The sequence below is a fragment of the Apium graveolens genome, chromosome 3 (genome assembly GCF_009905375.1).
Source record: "Apium graveolens cultivar Ventura chromosome 3, ASM990537v1, whole genome shotgun sequence".
Classification (NCBI taxonomy): Eukaryota; Viridiplantae; Streptophyta; class Magnoliopsida; order Apiales; family Apiaceae; genus Apium; species Apium graveolens.
Genome location: NC_133649.1, coordinates 106373349 through 106397241, shown reverse-complemented (window position 1 = coordinate 106397241; position 23893 = coordinate 106373349). Strand labels below are relative to the sequence as shown.

Sequence of the window (23893 nt, the reverse complement as noted above, 5' to 3'; positions counted from 1 at the left end):
ATTTTCTTTTCGTAATCTTTATCGTAAAACGTAGTAACACCCCAAGTCCGTGGTTCCCAACAGAAGGTTATTTTGTGGTGGTGACTGAGCTTGTATGTTGACTCCTTAAGAAAAAATAGGGCTTTCTATTCTCTATCAAGTGTCGACTCATGTCTCATACAAGTGCCTACGTACCCTATTTATAGGGATCAAACCTCACGTAGTTCATGGGGAACAAATCACGTAGGCTAGGGTTATGGTTCTCCAACCCGTACAGTCTAAGCTCATGATAAAGTCATACCTTCAGCCAATTAGTCACATAAATCTCGACTGGCTCCACACGCTTCCTACAATCTCGCGGCATCTCCGCATTACTTCCCATAATTGTAGGAATAACCTGTGTCGGCCCCAAAATCTACGAGCAACTCAGTCATCTATGAGTAACTTTCCATGTTGCACACAAAGTCCTTTGATGCGGGCCGGCCTGGCCACCTCGGCCCGCACCGCCTTCCTTTTTAACTAATAAATACAATATTACCTCTGTTTTCATAAGATGTGTGCTCATGGGCCCAGCCCGCGTGTCGGAACCTGAGCCCAGCCCGCGCGTGGGCAACTGAGCCCAGCTCGCGTGTGGGCAACTGAGCCCAGCTCGCATATGAGAGCCCAGATGACAAGTGTGAGCCCACCTCGCATGTCATGAGCCCAGCTCGCATGTCATGAGCCCAGCCCGCATGTGCTGGCCCAAGTCACATTAATCCATGGTTCTAGCCCACACATGAGAGTCCAGCTACTCAATGCACCCATATTAAGTACTTAATTGAAAATATAAAAGTCATAGTGATATTGTAGTGAGAGAAGTAATGGATAGATTGAGGTCTATTCTCGCCGACAATATTTTAATATTATAATGAAAAAAAGGAACATCGAATTAACCTTACATGCATGCTTATACGAGGTGAAACAAGTTGCAGTAATATATATAACCTTCTTAGCCTATTTTAACATGTACAGGCACTTTGGTATTTACTGAAATACTTCTATACACATGAATACATAAATATATGATCTTTATTTTGGAATATAAATAAGAAATTGCTTACGTAAATATGTATAAAAAGAAAGTAAAAAAATTGATGAATGAAAGATCAGAAGGGGGACACTTATCAAACGACAACACAGAAACACTTTAAATAAATAAACTATGTGGTTTAACCTAATGTAAAGACATGATTTATATCAGGTTAATCTGATACTCCTTTTTCTCTAAAATAGATATATAGGCAAATTCATAATTTTACTTAGAAAATAGTTTCATTAATTTTATCCCTTATTCTCCTATTATATATAAAACAGAAGAGGTTACCCATGTAACTCGCTTTTATAAATTAATAATCAAAAATAATAATTATATATATATATATATAGAATGTAATAATTTTGTATTTTACTGAACTGACTTGAAAATTAAATAATAGTTTTACAATTAACTAAATTATAAGCTTCTTTTATTAGAAACAATCAGGATCATTTTTCCGAGAAGTATCCTATGACAAAAAGATAACATCAGGATCTCTCGTAAATTACCTAAAAAGATATATATATATATATATATATATATATATATTGGTATTTCATTAGAAATATTTTTATAATAAAAATTAGAAATTGAAATAAAAAAATTATGTACGGGAGGGTATAGGTTAATTCTGTGTGGGAGGGTGTAGGTTAATTCTCTGTATTGCATGTAGAGGGTCCATGAGATTAGATTGATCTAAAAATGTGGATTAGTTTTTAATTTTCATTTTAAACTTTATTTTCATTTGAGCAAATGCTTATATATATTCTTTAACTTTTTATTCCGGCAACAAATTTTTAAAATATTATTTTTTCGTTAACAAATTCGAAATGTGACACGCAATATTACTCGCGATGCTAGTAAAGACATTGGAGGGATTGTTGTCTACTTTGAAGGAGGTGGGGGTTGTCTACCTTTGAAACGTGATATACTGTATTAATTGAATTCAGTTTTAATATATTTAAAATTTACTTATGTCAAGACAAATTTAACAAAATAACTATTTTAAATCATATTATGTTTAAAAACATATGACTCATAAAGGAATGTTTAGTTTAAATATTTATATGCATCTTAATTAATTTATTATTTTGCAGAATATGCATCTTAATTTTAATAAAAATAAATTCGTTATATAAAATTAGGACAACATGCCAAACCACCTTTACTTAATTCTTAGAGCAACTCCAAGAATGTTTTAAAGTTCCAAATTTGGACCGATTTCGGTTCAAATGGCCTAAATTTGAGTCCAAATTTGGACCAAGATTAAAATAATACTCCATCTATCTCTGTCATTTGTTTATACTTTCTTTTTTGAGATGTCCCTTCCAATTGTTTACTTTTCAAAATTTTCCAAAAATAGTAAAATTTTTATAATTTTTAAATTAACTACATCCACTACTTCTCTCCATTATACACACTTTATATATATAATATTAATCGATCTCACTACTTACTCACTTTTTTAACTTTCCTCCACTATTTTATTATTTTTTTTAAACTCCGTACCCAACCCAAATGTAAACATTTGGGAGGGACGGAGGGAGTAGTTTTTAGTATATTTGCTTTAGTTTATTACATGAAATTTTGTTTTCCTGTATTTATAAAAGTAATTAACTAACTTTGAGATATTATCAATAATTATTTAACACATTCAAACATTAAAATAAATATTACAACACAAAAAAATTGATTTGAAACGGAACATAAATGAAATATAAGGTGAACTAAATTATCAATTTAGTCCGACAAATTAAATCATATTCCCTCAGTACTAGCCGATTGTCATCATTTCTGAGAGACTGTTTGACACACATTTTAAGATGAAAATAAAATATAGATATTTTTTAAAATTTTCTTTTTTCTGAATAAATATAGAATGTTTAAACTTTTATTCAGAAAAAAATAAAAAATTATAGAACTATAATTTCTATTCATCTTAAAATACTTGTGAAACACTCTCTTACAAATGATAACAATTGGGAGGGACGGAGGAAGTATATGATTATATCTTATATCATATAAAAATAAAATATTTATAATTAAAAAGGCTTAAAATATTAAAAATAAATATTTTAACATTTGGACCGAAATTTGGACCAAACTGTTGGTGTTGGAGTTGAAGAGCGGTTTGATCCAGATTTGGACCAACTAAACTCTTGGAGTTGATTTTAGTATCTCAATTTGAAATGTATATTTTAAAAGAAAAGGTGGGAGAAACAAAAAATTATCTCAAAAAGAGTTTCAAAATACTGATTGTTAATTGAATAGTTTATAATTTTTTCTCATAATAACGCCTACAAATTAAAATTAATCACTTTTTTTTAAAACAGAATAAAATTAATCATTGATGTTGTGTCACTTAATTACAAAAAATATTGGATTTTTTTTACCCCACCTTATGATATCCTTCTGACTCGAAGTTGAAAATCCAAGTCTTAGGAAGTTACGGGGTCGAAGTCTAGGAAGTTCATCGTATAGCTGTCTGCGACTAGTTCGGTCCCATGTATTTGAGTTAATTTAGTCACTTTATAGGGCTGGATATTTGATTCGCTCAATCATATCAATAGCATATTATAAATAATTATAAAATACAGGTAATAGTGAATTTAATTCTAAATAATCATTAATCTACGATTTGGCTGTGAATTTATTATTTTAAAATTCGCTAAAATCCAATTACATATTATATAAATAAATATATATCTAAAAATTATTGAAACATACATATAAACAAATTTAATCAAAGTATTGAAACTTGAATTTTTTTCCCTCGGGTGCGCATCGGATAAACCCTACGGGCAAATTACGTGAATTAAGATAAATCGCATTTTAGCGATTAGCTCTAAGGCAAAATCATAAATTCGCTGATTCGAACATGTGATCAGACTTCAAACTTAGACTTCACCCAATATAAGAAAAAGTCCAGAAAATTTTATATCAACTTTTATATTTTAGGACTAGTTTATCTTTGTTAATATGTTATTAGACTATTGAATTTATTTGTGATTTAAGTTTATTAAATTTTTAGGCTTATTAAATTTCTTTTGTAAAATTTTATAATTTTGAAATATTATATTTATTGATGTTATTTTTTTAAAACTATTTGAGCGGTCAAATCGTAAAATTAACCTCAATTACATAAGTGAATTTAATTGATTTTTATATACAAACGGTTTATAAGAATATTAAAAAACCGTGATTAGGTTTGATTTTAAACCTTCGACCGATCCAACCCAGCGCCTACACCCCTGCTCTCTAACGCCTTTGACAAAGTCAGAGTCACAAAAAAGAAAGATGAACAGTTGCATAAACAGGGGTACATGACATGAGTCATACATACATACAAAAAGATTCAACCATTTTATGAGAGGCTAGTACTGGAAAAAGTTAACTCTCAATTGTTGCACTTTCTGAAGACAAACTCGAGCTCTCTCAATTGCAGCATCAGCATCACTACTCACATCTACCCTTTTTTCATATCCATTCTCACAACAACGAGACCTCTTCTTGATATACATCATCTTTGACTTCGATTGAGCTCCATCATCATCATCATCACTCATTTCTTTCACATCACCATCACTGCTCTTCTTTCTCTTCTTCTTTATGGTTGAGGAGACTGTTGATGAAAAAGCCAAAGAATAAAACACGTTTATATTTGGTTCTACTATGTTATATAGATATATATATATTTTTCTTGAATATTATTCGTTGCATCCAACAGGTTCTAGTAGTTGATAGGAACAACAAAAGGGTTAAATACTATATTAACAAGTTTCCACAGACAATGTAAACGAACAATATATCTTTTCCTAAACCCAAGAACATGCAAATTCGACGTAGATACATAAATAAAATAAACAAATACAGGTACATGGTGTAAAATAGTAGTACTACCATGGGTAGAAGCAGTAGTAGTGGGAAAAGAGTAGTATTGTTGAGATGAGAGCTTGTCCTCTTGTTCATCTTCTAGTTGAGATATGAAGGTTTTGAGTTCAATCTTTAAGGATTGGAAACTATTTGGATACTGTGTTTCCAGCTTCTCCAACTCCTTTTTCGCTTGCTCTATAACCATCGCCTCCTCTCTCTCTCTAATAGTACTTCCTTATTAAACTAGTCAAGGACTTGTTTAATTGACAGGGTTGTGTTTTAATGCCTGAATTTAAGTAAGACAGCCTCGGAACACCAACAGTTGCCTTGGGAGTGGTGACTACCTTTTTTGCTTCCTACTTCCATAATGTGCCTCTCCTCTTGTCAGTTTACTTGTATGAGTTTAAATAGGATAAAGCATATATTTTTTAATAATTGAAAGATATTATTTATACTATTTTTTATGGGTGCTTTAATAATTGTAAGAGTATAATATAATTACTATTTTTATATATATGTTTATAAAAGGGAAGGTAAAGTGTTTTAATTTTAGAGTAAATTGCATGTTGTATACCTAAACTTGTGTGCTTTTGTTAACTGGTTTGTTACAAATGTTTGTCTGAGGGGCTTTCTTGTCATTTCACACCACAACACTTGTATTATTGATTTAATGATAGACATCATCAATTTTGCCGCCATTTTCATTACTGTAAGAGTATTACTTCCCTCCTAATCCATGGCTTAAGCTTTGTGTGTTGCTTGTTTGTTTGTTCATTCAATGACCCGGTGTGTACGATCTGCGGGAGATAATGAAGTCTTTCACCCACATGAGACCCCCGATTATAGTCGTGAGTTGTTCATCCCATCTTAGAGTTCTTTGTGCTTAATATAGGTGCTAATAGTAGTGTAATGAGCTGATTGTATGCTTCTTTATAGTGGTTTGTTTTACCTTTCAATTATATTTTGTTGTGTTTATGTTTAAGTGTCCTGTTTTTTAGTTTACTTTACTCTTGTTCTAGTGTTTGATAATATCACATTTTTGCACTCTAACCTTGAGTTTTCTGCCACCTTTTCATGCATATGAAGACTATCCTGATAAGTTCGGTATCAAATTTCATCATGGGGTGAATTTAGTGTGAACCCCAAAATCTATGTTGGTGGTTCTTTTAGATATGTTGATATGTGTGATATTGATGAGTTGAGTTTACTACAAATAGAAAATATGATGGATGAGCTTGGTGAGCACAGTTTAGTTTCATTTAGTTATAAGCTTCCAAACTGTGATTTGCAAACTGAATTATGCCCTCTTGTAAGTGATGTCAATGTGTTGGAAATGACCAAAGTTGTCCCAGGTGAGAGAATTGTGTATTTTTATGTTGTGAATGAAAATGTTAACATACAAGAATTTCTCCCTTCAAAACAGTATGACTTGTCCTTTTTAGATGATCCCAGCCATATTGAACTAGAGCAAAGGGAACCGAATCAAATGTTGAAGGTTGAGGGACTGTACCAGTACTTTAGTGATGTGGAGCCTGTGGAGGAAGAAGTTATGCTAGCAGATGATGGAGGCTTAGAAGATGAAGAACATGATAGTAATGTAGTGAGTTTTCATGGTGACAGTTCAAACATGGACAGTACAGATGATGATGTTGAAATTTTCAAGAGTGGTGGCCTAAAACCAATTGAAACTGATGATAGAAAAGAGGGGGGGTTTGGTCATTGTGACTTTGATGTATCCACTATGGTTGGATATATGACTGAGGACCAAACCATAGGCCCTGAAGAAGAATTCAGTGATTATGGAGGTAGTGATGTGAAGAGAATGGCTGCCAACAGTAGTGATAAAGATGAGATGCTTATGTATCCTGTTTTTAATGAACAGATAGATATGCATGATACCATTTTGAGTTGTCAATGCTTTTCTGCAGTGTTACTTCTTTCAGGGCTGTTGTGACTCCACATTGGAGATTGTGTTAGATGATCAACAAATAGGTTTGGAAGGTAGCAGATTTAAGAGAATTTATGTGTGCTTTGGGCCACTAAAAATGGGGTTCAAAACTGGTTACGGGCCTATAATTGGGCTTGATGGTTGTCATTTGAAGGGTCCTTATGGAGGCCAGCTTCTCACTGTTGTTGGATGTGACTCAAATGATGGGATGTACCCTATAAGTTGGGCCATTGTTGAGGCTGAAGATAGTGATTCCTGGAACTCGTTTATTACTCTATTAGCAGAAGATATTGGTATAGTAAATTTCTGCATCTTGGACCTTCATTTCAGATTGACAAAAGGTAAATTCTTGCATCTTATTTTTTCTAATTTCATCTGAAGTTATTATCTGTTTTAATTTTTTGTCACTTACTGCAGGGGTTGATCAATGCTTTAAATGTTGTGGTGCCTAATGCAGAGCATAGACTTTGTGTAATGCACTTATATAGAAATATGGTGAAACAGCATAAAGGTGTTATGCTCAGGAAACTACTATGGTTAGCAGCAAGAGCAACAACTGAGTGCATATTTACAAAACATATGGATGAATTGAAGAAGGTATGATATTTTTACCTAAAATCTATTACTAGTGAGTGACATTGTTCTAATTTGTTTATATCACGTAGCTGTCAAAGAGATGCTACAATTGGTTGATGGAAAAACCAACCTCACAGTGGACTGGAAGTGCATTTAAGATCTTTTGTTTATCTGATATGTTTGTGAACAACCCTGTGAGGTTTTCAATAATAGTATTGGACCATATAAAGATTTCCCCATAATTGGATTGCTACAAGGTTTACACAAAAGTGCCATGGTCAAGATTCAAACAAGAAGGGATAAGATGTTAAGGACTTACTCTCTAAATCCAATATGCCTAGGTACAATGAGAAAAGTTAACAAGTAAGCCATTATCTTATGCTTTTGTAGAGTGTTAAAATTAGGTTTTTATTTTGTAACTTTGTTCTTTGTGGTGGTGTTAGGGCAATGTCTTTTATAGGAGGATGCATGGTGCAATGGTCATGCAACTCAACCTTTTTGGTCACTATCACTGAAGGTGGTCATGAAATGGTTGTGGACATGGAAAATCACACATGTGCATGCATAAAATATCAGCTCACTGGTCTGCCTTGTTATCATGCTTGTGCATGCATTAGGTGAAAAAATCTACATATATCTGAACACATCCACAAGACTTACACTAAAGCTATGTTTCCGTCATGCTATGAACATACCATTCAACCTATAAATTCAGAGCAATAGTGGGAAAAGACTATTATAATTGTTGTTTTACCTCCAATACTAAAGATTGCTCCCGGGAAACCTAAAAAAAGAGACACTAGAAATGATCCTAGACCAGAAGTTGGTGCAACCAAGCTAGGGAGGAGGAATACCATAATTAAGTGCATCTACTGTGGTCATGCAAAACACATTGCTAGGAGTTGCTCATCTAAGGTTAAATTTTACAATTTTTTTATATTTTATTGTAGCATTTTCTTACATTTTATTGTAGTTTTTTTTACATTTTATTGGTGTTTTTTCTTACATTTATTTGTTGCATATTTAATTCCTGCAATTTTTTATATTTTATTGTTGAATATCAGAAATTTGATCAGGCCAAATGTGGTTCAACCAAACCTAAAATGATGAATGTAGCACAGAAAAAAAAGCCAGGGGCTGCACCTAAAAAGGGTGCTAAATTTTCACAGAAATATGGTTGTTGAAATTGGGAAAAAAGCAAAGGTTGGAGGTCTTTTTGAAGGATACAATCAAGGTGGTGTTTTTACATCATTCTCTCAACCTGTTATGCCTTCACATTCACCACTTGGTATACATGGCACCATAAATGCCCAAACTGGCCAAGCAACAGCTCTACTGAGGAATATTGTAGCAGTTGCTTAAGCAAAGAGGGACAACTTGACCAAGAGGCCACCATGGAAGCCTTAGTGATGTAATTAAGTAACATATTTTTGATAGTCTATCCACCATTTTGGTTTATGTTACATCTGTAACAATTTAGTAGAATTGTTAAAATTGTAACATACAATTATTATTTTTGTGATAGGGTGAATATTATGACCAATGTAGTACTAGCTATGTGACTGATATCAACTACATTTTGGGGAAGGAGACTCAATTTAATGGTTTGACCAGTTTCTCATTTTAAGAAAGTAGGTGTTCAATTCATTGGTTGATGGTGGCATTGGTAACATCTGCATTTACCACCATTTAATCACACAGGTGCTATTTATACACCTACTTTGTACATGCATATTCATCAAAACACTAAACACACTAAACACACATTTGTTAGCATCATGTCTACTTGGAGCAAACCTAATGTAGGAACTTCATAGGTGAATGTAAAGGGGGTGTTTCACAGGGCACACATGAGGTCTGCAATAGGATGTGTTATGAGGGACTGTGATGGAGACTGGATTAGGGGATGTAAAAACATGATTGGTTTGGATGTGCCATGCATAAAAGCTCTTTGGAGCATTTTTTATGGTCTCAAGATGGCAAGTGAATGATGAGAAGTTTATGATTGTGGAGTGTGAATGTGAGGAGGCCGTGACTTTGATCTCTAATGTTGATCCCACCTTTGACATGTTCGAGTTGGTGTACATGATCAGGAACCTCATGTCCGAGGAATGGGAGCTCTGTGACCTTATTCACATTGCATGATCTGCAAATATTGCATCAACTGATCTTGCTAACAGTGCCATCTCTGATGATGGTGGCCTTCTGGAGCTCAGTTTGCCATCATGCTACATGTTGCCACTCTTGGTTGCTGACAAGAGGGTTTGAAATCCTAGTTTGTACACTAGGTTATTATGTGTTTTGGCCATGTAACATCTTATTAATGACTACTAAATAAATGGCCATTTTTATGTCTTGTGCAAGCTTTTTAATCAGTTATGTTAAGACTAAAATAAAGATTAAGAACAATCAGTTACATCTTTCTCTAACAAAGAAGAACAACAATCATACATGATAATATTACAAAGTTCACTTGAACATAAGAAGTTAGTACATCCCTAAATAAGTGATTACAAGGAACTACTTGCTCTGTTTATAAACAAACCCAACAAAAAAATGCAATAACAACATACAACCAAGTCAAACGCCTTAAAGATTCATGTTTTTTGACAATAACCTCTTGCTTGCAACACCCTTTTGAAAGTTTCTCCATTTCTCCTTCGAGGCCACTGATTTTTTGAAGAAAACCACAGATTACAGTTCTGCCACGCTCACAAACAGGTTGCTCAATCCACCTAAAATAGTTGCATCCAACTCGACCTTCAACATAGCTCACAAACCTCCTCCCGACATTATTATTAGTCCATGCCGTCCTTACAACCACCAATCATCCATAATTACAAAATTCGGACATTTTGCTTCTACTGTGAGTCTTTTCTATTTGGTTAAGTTCTAAGGCTGCAGTGTACAGAATGGGTGAGCTTTTATGCATTCATTTTTAACCGTTACAGAGCTTTATTGCACATAGGCCACTCAAGTTTCCACCCCTTTGCAAAGTAGTTAACGTCTGTAACGGTGCACTTAACGGAAGCACACACTATGCACCTCTCTCCTTAGTTCAGGTACACATACTGCAATTTTTCTAGTTGAGGTACATAGTTCGCACCATTCCCAGAGTTCAGGTACACAACCTGCATTTTACTCTTAATTTTAATATTAATGATCGAAGTAGACTAGTACCACAAAAGATGATAATATGAAGATAATATGAAGGTTCTTACAACCCCCAATCAAGTTCTGATTTGCCCCTGTGACATTGGATAGGTTGTCGGAAATCGAGAGCAACGACATGGAAGGTGATTTGCAGATGTCAGGCAAGATCTGTCCCAATCGATTAACTTCTACTCGTCGAATTGCAATCAGCCACTTGCACAAGTTAAGGGGCTTGGTGGAGAAATACCAGAGAAGTTGTTTTCACTTTTCAAGGTCAATTATGTTAAGCTCAAGGAGCTTGGAGAAATTGAAAGAGGGCTGCTCACCTGTTCAAATTCAAATCCAGCTTGGAGAAATTGAGGCATTTAATTAAATTGTGCTTATAGCCATAATGCAAGATTTATGTCATTAATTCCTAATTTAAAAGAGGCACAAGGTCTTGACAAATGACAACTGAGGTCGACATATAATCAATTGGTACCTAGACAAGGTCACGAGAAGAAGACTATACTACTTCTTAATGAGACCTAGGAAGGTAACTCATGGGTTGATGAGATTAAGAATATAGATCATCGTTATTCATTAACATGTTAAATGAATTATAGTTTTATTACCATTGAATTTCCATTTCCTTCCAGATTCATCCATTTCCATCAATAACTGTTTGGTTGGTGGAACCTCTTCCACGTTTGCTGTGAGCAGCCTTAGACGATGGCCCCGTCTGCATTTGATTTGATTGCATAATCAAAATTAGCGTTCCGAATAATAGAAGGATACCAACTTATTAGATTTGGCAATAAAACGATGACATTATAAAGTATTATTGCAGTTATGAGAAATAAGTACACATAAACAACAAACAACAATAACAATAAATTAAGAATAGAAACTCATATGTGGCTATAGAAATAACTTTGAAAGTACTTAATTAGCAACAAATAGCAATAACAACAAATTAAGAATAGAAACTCATATGTGGCTATAGAAATAACTTTGAAAGTACTTAATTAGCAAAAGAAGAAAAAATCTTGCTTTGTAACAAATTATATAGTATAAAAACCTGAAATACTCAAATCCACATTAACTCGAATTGCTCTTCCACGAGGCATTCCAGCTTTGTTTTTCATCCTGGAAAAATAAATACACATACATTTGTAACAGCATTAAACAGTCACTATAAAATACAAAGATGGTCACTATAACATAGTATGATGGCTTTGCAATAATACTATCAAATATGGAAACCATACTTCTCCAAATGCCCTAGGAGCTGATATAATAACATCAACATCTAATGCTTCAAGGTCAATTGGTGGAGGTGTAATTGAGCTGCTTTGTTGTACACTTGGACATATAATAGTTTCTAATTTGATGGTTGAAACAACATTGAATTCATATTGGACATTTAAGAACTTACTGTCTTACAATGAAAATTATTCAGACCTCATAAGCATATTGAATGCTGGATATGCAATAAATCTTTCTTTGGAAGTTCAGAGAACAAATAGTTCACAATTTTACATGTAATTTGCAGATAACAAACCGTTTCAAACTAGAAAGAAGAAGATATTGATCCTACACGAGTGACATTTCTAGAACTTTTATATGTGAATCATCACAAATGAGTTAAATGAAGAAAGATGCTAGTATAAAGAAAAACATACAAATGTCCATTATCAAATACACAACAAACCTTTAGAGATAAAGTGAAACAGTTATTCTAAATAAGCTTATCAGTGACTCTCTTCACCACAGCTTCTCTGTTAACCTAATCATGAATGAATTTACAGCGACTGCATCCAAAACTAGCCACGACGATTCAAAAAGCTCGTGAAAGAATTTAGCTCCGGTATCCTCTGCAGCATTTCTGAAAGCAATTCCGAATACATTCCCTTGGATTTCCCCAAGTCGGGGTTTACCACATACTCCAACCATTAGTACCTTAGTTCTCTTGTGAGTATAGCAAACACATATCAGAGGTTTCATCTTTGCTCCCTTCTCCCGCAAAGCATCCATCAGAAAGTACCCGAATTTTATTAAAGCCTGGGAATATCCCAAAAGCTTTGCATCAGATGAATCTTCAAGCTTTACCCACCTGAATTTACTACCACTTCTGATTGAACCCTTCCTAGTGATTGCCGTGCTTCCTTGTCTAAAAATTTCTCTTTGTATCTTGATAGCATGTTGCATTCCACTTGCCAGCTTATCAAGCTTATTTAAGGACAAAAAATCATAAGCCACCCCAAACTGTTTGGAAGCACAAGAGCCATCTGATTCTATTGAAGACTCTAAGAGGGCAGTAACACCATACACAACATCAGTTGCAGATATCTTGGAACTATACCCATGTAATAGCAAGAAACCTCTATAGTAAAAATCTGTAAGGCCATAATTTGGCAAAAAAAGCTCGAATGTACCCTTCAAATGGCGCTTGATCTCAATACTCATGTACTGAAACTTCTGTTTGCACTCTTCAAGAGAAAATCCCATTTGAGCAAGGAGCAGCATAAGCTTTTTCATCCCATTGTCATTCCATGTCTTCAATTTAGTTGCCATGTATGACGAGCACAACATCGAATCAAACAAATTCCATTCTTGTAACAATATTAGCCTTGGCTCATCCTCATATATAATCCTTGATGCATCTGGTGCAGAAACCTTTGTTCCATCCTTAAGCTCACTGTATGAACACCGTCCAAATTCCCAGAACTATTAATATGTTGTTCAAGCTCCATTACCCCAGCTTGTTACCGCTCATTTGTCAACCTCTCTTGAACAAACTGATCAGTCAAAGCAACACAAGCCAACCACATCAACTCATTTGTATTCTTCCTCAAAAGATGAGACAAATCATACATCAAACACCTAGACGGTTTCCCATGAAAAGTACCCATATAATAATACTCTTTCTTCAGCTTCCAATAAAGCTCAACAGGATCTTTCTCCCCTTCATCTGAAAGCCTCCTCTTCTTCCTATTCCCACTCCCATCTTCCTCCTCATCATCACTGTCCTCCTCCTCCTCCTCCTCCTTCTCCTCCTCCTCAATCTCATCATCACTTTCCAAATCACCAGCATTAGCCAATGCCGACACATCAAAATCATACACCAAATCGGCCTGATACTCATCATCACGCGTATACAACACAACAACACTCTCATTCAAATCACTCAAATTATGCAAATGAATAGGCCTATGGCTATCCACAACAAACACTCGCCCCATTGGACCAACATCGAGAACCCTCCTTAAATCCTTGTGACACCCCCAATTAATCAACAAAATCGTAACAAACTCACCCCATCCACAGTACTCAAACTAGACCCCGCGTACTTATGAATCTCCTTAAATGTAGAAACAGGATAGCACGCATACCTAACCAAATCAGATTCAAGAACATGGGTAATAATATTTAAAGCACAAAGTGAATCGACATCAGAAGTTGAAGGGAATATAAGTAAAGGAGCGGAAGAAGCTGAAGATAACGCAGATTTACGCAATCTACTGTAAAAAAATCGAAATTTTGCTCTCTCACCATAATTAATCGAAATGGGATGCTCTAATTTTTAATCAAGAATCAAAATCTAACAATATAACATTCCACAGCTCATGTAAAATCAAATAAAAACACCTAAAATATAATTAATCCCTAAAATGTATGTATATATGCAATTGGGTTAGTAATTAAAGATGAGTTGTATTGAATTGAAGAGTTACCTGAGGAGGGTTGGTCTAAATCTCTCTCCCTCTCTACTGTGTAGAATAATAGAAAATGAGAAAATTGTTAGCAATCTTGTACGATAAAGACATTGTTATATATATATATATTGAATATATAACTACTTCACAAAAACATTGTCAATTCTTAAATCACATAAGCATATGAGAATTAACAATTAAATTAGGAGAAGGGTTTGAGAAAACAAACAGAGATTAGATTTAATCTCGAGTCCAGAAAACTGTCTCCTTAAAGCAGTTTCGCCTCGCACCATCCGTGTGTAGCGACCTGCTTCCCAGGATAAAACGAGATACTAGTATAATCGATAGATCGAATATACTCTCAGCGAACTTGAACTGAGCCCGAGAACTATCACCGGAATATTGGAAAAATTTAAGACTAAAGAGACCGAGAATGAAAGAGATGACTCTTATTTCCTCGACTTAATAAAACTGGTGCCCTAAGACTCTATTTATAAAGAGAGGCTTGAAAGGACTTGTTTTTCTTTTCGATGTGGTACATGGTATTTATAAGAAAAACTAAGGAATAGGTTTGTGCTACTCTCGATGTGGTACAAAACCACTTTTCATATTAACAGGTAAAACTTTGGAACATCAGTTTTCATTCACCTTTTACTCATTTTGAGCATGTTAATATGCGTTGGAATCCCCTCGAAGAGAAGAATACGTTCCAATAAATACACACCACTAACACATAATGTGTCTCACTCATATAGAGTCTCAAAATGATTGACAACTTAGTCTAAAATACTAAGTTTGTCCAACAATCCCCCACAAATGAGATTGATGGTCCAGTAGCACGCACCATATAGACAGACAGACGCGGAGCTTGACTTGGTGATAGTTCCGGCGGTCGGATATAGCATACGATAGGTAGAGAATGCTCCTTGAACCTTCGCTCGAATAAGTATATCGACTTTACTGGTAGACAGTATGACGCGATGTCCTTGAACTGTTCGACCGTTTGTGTAAATGATGACATACTCATCACTATATCTTTCCTGACTCATTCAGTTCTCATGATTATATCCATTTTGGCCCTGGAACATCGTCCTGGTTCTGCAAGAGTTTCTAAAGAATTGTGCCTCGCAATTCTCCTTTGAAGCGGCCATACTTCTCTCTTACATAGGTGATCTTTATCTTATAGAGTAACCCGCGTTTACTTAACCGAATATTATGTATTCAAACTTGAAATCCCTATATTCATCAAAGATCATTAAAAGCATAAAGCTTAACCTCGTACCTTACGGGTCTCACTGTTTCATCATCATAGAAATAGGCCAGGGGTTACCCCCACAGTGATTTGGTCATCATGATTTAGTTGTCCCATTGAACCAAGTTCTTGGGATCTCCAGTCAGCAAGGTTGGGTGTCCACCATGACGCCGTTAAGCAATAGGCAAGGCCCATTCCTCTCGATGATTTGACAACTAGCTCTCGGTCTAACTAGATTCCCTTGGCTTAAACATATTCGCTCAGTTTAACCATCTGGTTAGTGGATCCAAATATTATCATTTAACTTTACATAGTCAATCATGATAATTCTCGTTGAGAATAGTTATTTAATGGTATTATGTCCTCATCATAGATGTGAGACATACCATTTCATACACAATAATGTGATCTCCCAATTTGCATATTGATTACACGATATATGCATATTGAAGACACATTTTCCTTGTCATTTAGGAATATCCTTACAAAGTGACTACTCGGCCTTTTAACTGCATTTATTTTATGCACCAGACTCGTATTCCATCATGAATCGAGCTAAGTTTAGGATTTCCATGACACGACTGCTAAGTGTGAAATATATTCTCGAATGACTTTTAAGTTCTTAAAGTCAAATATCTAATTTACATACTATATGTTAGGTCCCAATGTGTTTGTAGAAGGGGGGGTTGAATACAAACAGTACCAAATAATCGAATAAATGCGGAATAAAAAAAGTGAAACAAAATTCAAGTTAAATAAAAATATTATTAAACTTGAAAGGTGTTACAATAACTGTATCGATTACAAGGTATTAATCTCAAATCAATTATCACAAATCTAGAATAAATTCGATATGAACTTTTTCTATTTTTGCAATAATTAGAATCAAATGCTAAACGCGATTTGAGATTAAGTTCTAGGGATTTTGATCCGCTAGATTGTTACACAAGAACAAGAGAATGATTTCTAGTTGATTGGATTTAACTTTGCAATCTAGAAATTGATCTTGAATTAAGCAGATAAAAAATTGAATGTTTCAGATGCGGCTGCTTTTTCTTTCTGTTTGTTCTTGGCTTCTATTTTTTTTGGATGATTGAGTTGCTGCTGCTCTGCTTCTTTTTAATCAACAGCCGAATAGAATTGAACTGGCATGACAATCCTATAGCTGGCAAGACTTTCGGTAGGACAATGGATTGAACTAGCAAGACAATCTGAATGAACTAGCATGACAATCAGAATGAACTAGCAAGACAATCATCCTCCTAGTGTAACTTTCGGTGAGACTATTAAAAATGGCCTAGCATGACAATCGGTATGACAATCCTGATTGTCATGCTAGTTCATTTTCAATTGTCTTGCTGATTTAATGCAGATTTTAATCCAATTAAAATTCTGAAAATCATTAATATTAATTCAGAATTAATTAATCAATTAATTCAATTAATCAATAAATTAATCTTTGCAGATATAATTTATTTTCTTAATTAAATTATATGACTTAATTAATTAATAGAGAATTAAAACTAATCTTAAGCAGCAACCATTCTTCTGAAAATCTTCTGATAATCACAGTCAATTATGAATCAATTCCACCACTTCAACGTTGACACTCGATGTACTGTCTGGTTCATGAGTGACTAACTTCCGTGACGTTTCTTCATGTCTTGACTTTGACACTTTGATTTTCTTCAGATTAAATCCTTGTAATTAATTGATACCCTGACGAGATCTCTGTCACTTGATTAAATCCACGATCTTGATTTATATCACTGAGGCATGATCAACTTCTTGAACTTCTTCCAGTGAATTAACTCCTCAAGTCTGTAGATGAACCTTGTTTCTGAATCCTTTGACAGATATTACTTTGCGAGATCTCTCTGACGGTAGATCCACTATTTACTTATTACATTCTTATTTGAGTTGAGTTGAATCCTCGAATATACAAATAGGCTATGACATATGACTTACAATCTCCCCCTATTTGTTTGTTAGACAATAACATACAAATACCTAGAGGATAACTCAACTAACAAATAAGAAAAAGATATAAACATACATGCAAAGTAAATAGCAGAAAAGTTCTGGATGAGATTTAACATTTTCCAGATTCCAAGTAGATGTTCCTCTAGACTGAACATATCTTCAAGTAGTTCCATCTTCATTTGTACAACCGCATTTCCTTTTGAGAAGCCCATATCTCTTGCTTCTCCCCCTATGAGAATCAACTGATTAAAGAAGATCACCTTTGTTTTACCACCTCTCCCGTACAATAGGATCCGCAGATAAAAACCAATGGTACTCCCCTAACAGCTTCTTCCCTTACTAGGAAATCACCTTGTGTTTACCACCTCTCCCGTACAATAGGATCCGTAGTTACAAACAACAATGGTGTGGTGTAGTGTAGATTTTTAGGATCTTTTTCTTCCTCCCTGCTATTTCTCCCCCTTAGTTGAGGAATCCTCCAAACTATTACTTAAGCTTTTATCTCCCCCTTAAAGAAGGAATGTATGCCATCGTCTGAAGGAGTTCTCATATTTCACTTGGTTGGAAAAGAAATAACAAGTAGTTTCTCTTTCTTCCTCACTGTGAGTGTGTGATTGTGTTTTAGTGTACCTCACATGTGTTTCACTCTTCTCTTCACTCGTGTTTACACTCTTTCTCACAAGTGTATCACTCTTCTCTCATAGCTCCATAATCCAGCTGTACCTGCAAGGAAAATCACCTTAGCCATCCTTAAGGAGGTCACATGTGGTGCAATGGGAGTTCACAAATCCCCATCCCTGTTAAACTCGTCAGATGAATCTGAGTCATAATCTACAAGTTGCTAGTTTCCCTTTTAGGGTTGCAGATTTGAATTCTGGGAAGGTAAACAATGATCCAAAGAATTTAGCATAAAGATCAAAGTTCCCTTCTAATGTCTGTGAAGACATTTCCTTGTGACTTATCAGGTAATATCTGAATCATTGTCAATAAGTTGCCGATCTGCACCTATGTCAGATCCACTATCCGCAGATGCATCCAGGGGATTTAAGCCTGGGGAGGTAGATACTGACCACTGACATATGGCTTTTGGATCAGTATCCTCTCCTAACACCTGTAAAGGCAATTGGTCCACTAACGAACCTTGAACAATCGAATCTGACCTTAAAATGGTCGAAACTCTTGTTTCCGTCAACTCATCCTTTGTGTGTGTAACCTCTTCTTGTGCATCAAGAATTGTTTATGTTTGAAGTGGTGACACTACATCGGATACCTTGGCTGACAGGAAAAATTCAATAGACGCACCCTGTTGAGAGAATGAATCTAGTAACTGTTTTTGTGCCTTTTCAGCCATTACATCTTTTTGAGAAGATGTATGGGGGCTAGCAGTTGTCTCGATTTAAATACTACTCATCTATGTAGGAGACAGAGCTACTGGGTTGACTACAGAACCTTCCTTATGTGGTGCACTAAGGCACTATCTCCCTCACGCTCATTCATACTACATTTAGTGGTAAGAGAGTGTTGGTTGGTTCTGTTTCTGTGTTTGTCTTTTACAATCTGGGATAGATGTTGTGGGTTTTCAACCTCATGACTGTCAATGAAAGAAAGTCATTGGAGACTGAACCTGTATCATAGAACATATGGTAATAGAGAGAAAATGATTTACAATAGTGATTTCAAAAGATTTTACATGACATAAGAAATCACTAATGTATAAAGAAGTTTAAGTTCAATGATAGCATTATCAATATATCACTGCACATATAAAACAATATGATTGTGCCTAGTGATAAGAGAGTTATAAATATGACGACTCTACTAGTTCATATAAAATTATAACTTCTGTTAGAGTGCCATACCATGTCCTTGACAATTGCTTGAGTAGTACACTAGTTCATACCAACCTGAAGTGAGATTGTGAAGAAGAGATTGCATAGTCCAATAGATCTGCAGCTGCAAAGTCCATGAACTGTGGTGCACTGACTTCCTCTTTTAACTCACCAATCAGGAGTACACTTCTACACATCTTACTAGAGTCCAATTCTAAGTGTAATGTGCAGCAGGTGCCTGATATGTCGTAATATTCTCAAGTCTCATCACTGGTGCTATATGTTAGATACTGCTTCCTGATAATAACCTAGCACAATATACAAAATTTCACTAATAACATATCCAGCTTGCAAACAACCATATCCCTCAGATAAACCTTTGCTGTTATCTCCAAAGGTAATCAGGGGGCCAGCTTTCTCAATCCCCATTTGATAGCAGGGCTCTATCTCCGGTCATATGTCTTGATGATCCACTGTCAAGAATCCACACTACCGGTTACACCTGTATACTGCCCTGCACTTCAAATGGATTAGACCTTCTTCGGAACCCAAACTTGGTTGGGCCCGGCATACTTGTAGAATTGTCCTTTGTCATGCAAAACAACATTTTTAATTTTAACGATCTCAACATTCTCAATGACTGAACATTTGACCTTGTAAACAGCCTTAACAAATTTCTGTTTAAGCTTAGGCACAAATGTCTCCTTTCTAGCCTTAGAAGGACTAACAGTCTTAGACCTATCATGCTTCTTGTTATTCACATGCTGACGAGGAGTAGTCTTATCATTAGACACATGCTTACCATTAAAATAAGCATACATCATATTAAAAGCACAAGACATACAATAAGCAACACCACATGCTTTATGAGAGTGATTAACATCAGGTAATTTATGCATGGTAGACATGGCATTATTGTTATCCAACTCATGTGTGTCTGAGTTATTCTCAGTTGCTTTCACAACTTTGACTGGAACTTTCGACTCACTTGACTTGGAAACAATCTTCTCATAAGCATGATCCTCAGCACGTATTTCTTCTTGAATAACAGAAGAGGTCGCATCAAATGGTTCAGCAATTGATGCTTTATAGAGGGGTTCATCAACACCCTTAAGCACATGTGGTACTTCCCTCCCTTTAGCACAGACATGAGGAGGAGAGTTTATGCCTAATTCTCCAATAGCAACATTGTAATCATAACCTATTCCAGATGTTTGATTAACAGTTTGCTTACTGTAGAACTCTTTAGCCTTCGAACAAGAATTGAAGTAGGCTCTAACCTTAGTCTCAAGACCGGTGATCTTGTCTTTGAGAATAGTTTCGAGTTTTCTATAACAGTCAACTCTATTCTCTAGAAAAGATACCTGTTCTTTTAATTTGTCTTGATTAATGTGCACAAGTCTTAATTCATTGACCTCTTTCTCAAGGTCTGTGATCTGTAAACTTAACAGTTCATTATCACGACGTGCACAATCTAAGTTACCTCTTAGATGATAAACCATTTCAGCATCAGAAAGTTTTACCTCTATTCTTGACGATGAAGCTTTTCCATCAATAGCCATAAGAGCAAGATTTCCTTCTTCTTCATCTTCACTATCAGTATCATCCCAGCTTCTTCCCTTTGCCAGATAAGCCCTTTCAGAGTTCTTTCTTACTTGCTTTGGCTTCCTACATTCTGTGGCAAAGTGTCCCAACTCATTACAGTTATAGCATCTAATGGTGCTCCGATCAACCATCCCTGTTTTGTACCCACCACTGCTGGTGTTAGAGGATGAAGATCCACCTTTCTGGAATTTGTTGTAGTTGGACTTGTACTTAAGCTTGGGATTCCTCCTGAATCTGACATGGGAGAATCTCTTGACAATTTGGGCCATTGATTCATCTTCCAATTGCTCCAGCTCTTCCAAGGAATAAAAATCATCACTTGATTGATTTGTAGTAGGAGGATCATATTCTGCTACTAACTCATTTTCCTCACCCTTGGAAAACTGTACCATTCTTTCTAACTGTTGAGATTGTTGTTGTTGTTGACCTTCAGCTACAAGTGCATTAGATGTGCTGACCATTCTATCCTTCCCGTAGACTTCCTTCTGTTGAATCTGCTCCAACTCATAAGTTTTTAACACTCCATAGAGCCTGTCCAAAGAAATCTCACTCAGATCTCTAGCTTCTCTAATGGCAGTGATTCTATGTTCAAGATGAGTTGGCAGTGTTAAAAGGAACTTTTTGTTGACCTCCCTGATTGAATAATACTTTCCATTGATGTTCAGGTTGTTGATCAACGTATTATACCTCTCAAACACTTCAGTAATTCCTTCTCCTAGATTTGATTTGAAATGTTCATATTCAGAGGTTAGGATTTCCAACTTGTTCTCCCTAACTTCCTCTGTGCCTTCATTAATTACCTCAATAGTTTCCCACATGTGTTTAGAATTTTTACAGTTCATCACATGTCTGTTTATCAAGGGATCAAGGGAATCAATTAATATTAATTGAAGGCTGGCATCCAAGGAGGCTTCTTCCTTCTCAGCAGGAGTAAAATCTTCGGGCTCTTTTGGATAGGTTCTAGCTTTAATAGTCACCACACCATCTATTATTACCTCCGGTTCAATAACCATCGGAGTTTTTATACCCTTCTTTAACAAGTTTGAATATTTGGGATTTGCAACTTGTAAAAATAATAGCATCTTCTTCTTCCACATGATATAATTCTCTTTATCAAATTGTGGAATTTTAACGGTTCCAACTTTATGTGAAGTCATTATGAATTTTTGAATAAATAAAAATTCAAGGAGTTGAAAAATCACAAAAGTCTAGGATCTTGATTTGTTCGTTAATCAGAAGGCTCTGATACCAATTGTTAGGTCCCAATATGTTTGTAGAAGGGGGGGGGGGGGTTGAATACAAACAGTACCAAATAATCGAATAAATGTGGAATAAAAAAAGTGAAACAAAATTCAAGTTAAATAAAAATATTATTAAACTTGAAAGGTGTTACAATAACTGTATCGATTACAAGGTATTAATCTTAAATTAATTATCACAAATCTAGAATAAATTCGACATGAACTTTTTCTATTTTTGCAATAATTAGAATCAAATGCTAAACGCGATTTGAGATTAAGTTCTAGGGATTTTGATCCGCTAGATTGTTACATAAGAACAAGAGAATGATTTCTAGTTGATTGGATTTAACTTTGCAATCTAGAAATTTATCTTGAATTAAGCAGATAAAAAATTGAATGTTTCAGAGGCGGCTGCTTTTTCTTTCTGTTTGTTCTTGGCTTCTATTTTTTCTGGATGATTGAGTTGCTGCTGCTCTGCTTCTTTTTAATCAACAGCCGAATAGAATTGAACTGGCATGACAATCCTATAGCTGGCAAGACTTTCGGTAGGACAATGGATTGAACTAGCAAGACAATCTAAATGAACTAGCATGACAATCAGAATGAACTAGCAAGACAATCATCCTCCTAGTGTAACTTTCGGTGAGACTATTGAAAATGGCCTAGCATGACAATCGGTATGACAATCCTGATTGTCATGCTAGTTCATTTTCAATTGTCTTGCTGATTTAATGCAGATTTTAATCCAATTAAAATTCTGAAAATCATTAATATTAATTCAGAATTAATTAATCAATTAATTCAATTAATCAATAAATTAATCTTTGCAGATATAATTTATTTTCTTAATTAAATTATATGACTTAATTAATTAATAGAGAATTAAAACTAATCTTAAGCAGCAACCATTCTTCTGAAAATCTTCTGATAATCACAGTCAATTATGAATCAATTCCACCACTTCAACGTTGACACTCGATGTACTGTCTGGTTCATGAGTGACTAACTTCCGTGACGTTTCTTCATGTCTTGACTTTGACACTTTGATTTTCTTCAGATTAAATCCTTGTAATTAATTGATACCCTTACGAGATCTCTGTCACTTGATTAAATCCACGATCTTGATTTATATCACTGAGGCATGATCAACTTCTTGAACTTCTTCCAGTGAATTAACTCCTCAAGTCTGTAGATGAACCTTGTTTCTGAATCCTTTGACAGATATTACTTTGCGAGATCTCTCTGACGGTAGATCCACTATTTACTTATTACATTCTTATTTGAGTTGAGTTGAATCCTCGAATATACAAATAGGCTATGACATATGACTTACACTATATTCACATAGTACAATTAGATATCTTTCGTATTGCAGTCCAAGCTCACGAGCACATATCATACACCTTAAATCTCATTGCAATCACTTCCAAGTGACCAATTTCCATTATACTCGTGCATCTACCCAGTTTACCAACTGTGTAGCCTATGTCTAATTTTGTACAATTTTAAAAAGTACAACAGACTTGCAATCCTTCTTGAGAGATCCTTGTTCATCTACTCTTGGATATATATAAATCCATTCCAGCTATGACAATTTTAGCTTCGTTGACCTCTTCAAAATTCACATCACCAACTTGTGACATGTATCATCTAAAACTTCTAAAGTCACGAAGATTGTAAT

At 35.1% G+C, this 23893-nt stretch overlaps 1 long non-coding RNA gene and 1 pseudogene across 1 annotated transcript; both read right to left on the bottom strand.

Annotated features, from left to right (window-relative positions):
- Positions 1 to 4337: 4337 nt before the first annotated feature.
- Positions 4338 to 5277, bottom strand: LOC141710845 (uncharacterized). Its single transcript, XR_012571093.1, has 2 exons — positions 4955 to 5277; positions 4338 to 4676 (listed from the first exon to the last, which is right to left on the bottom strand). It is a non-coding gene; the product is annotated as an uncharacterized LOC141710845 (long non-coding RNA).
- A 4626-nt stretch (positions 5278 to 9903) lies between these two features.
- On the bottom strand, positions 9904 to 14308 carry LOC141710844 (uncharacterized; annotated as a pseudogene).
- Between the last annotated feature and the right edge of the window lie 9585 nt (positions 14309 to 23893).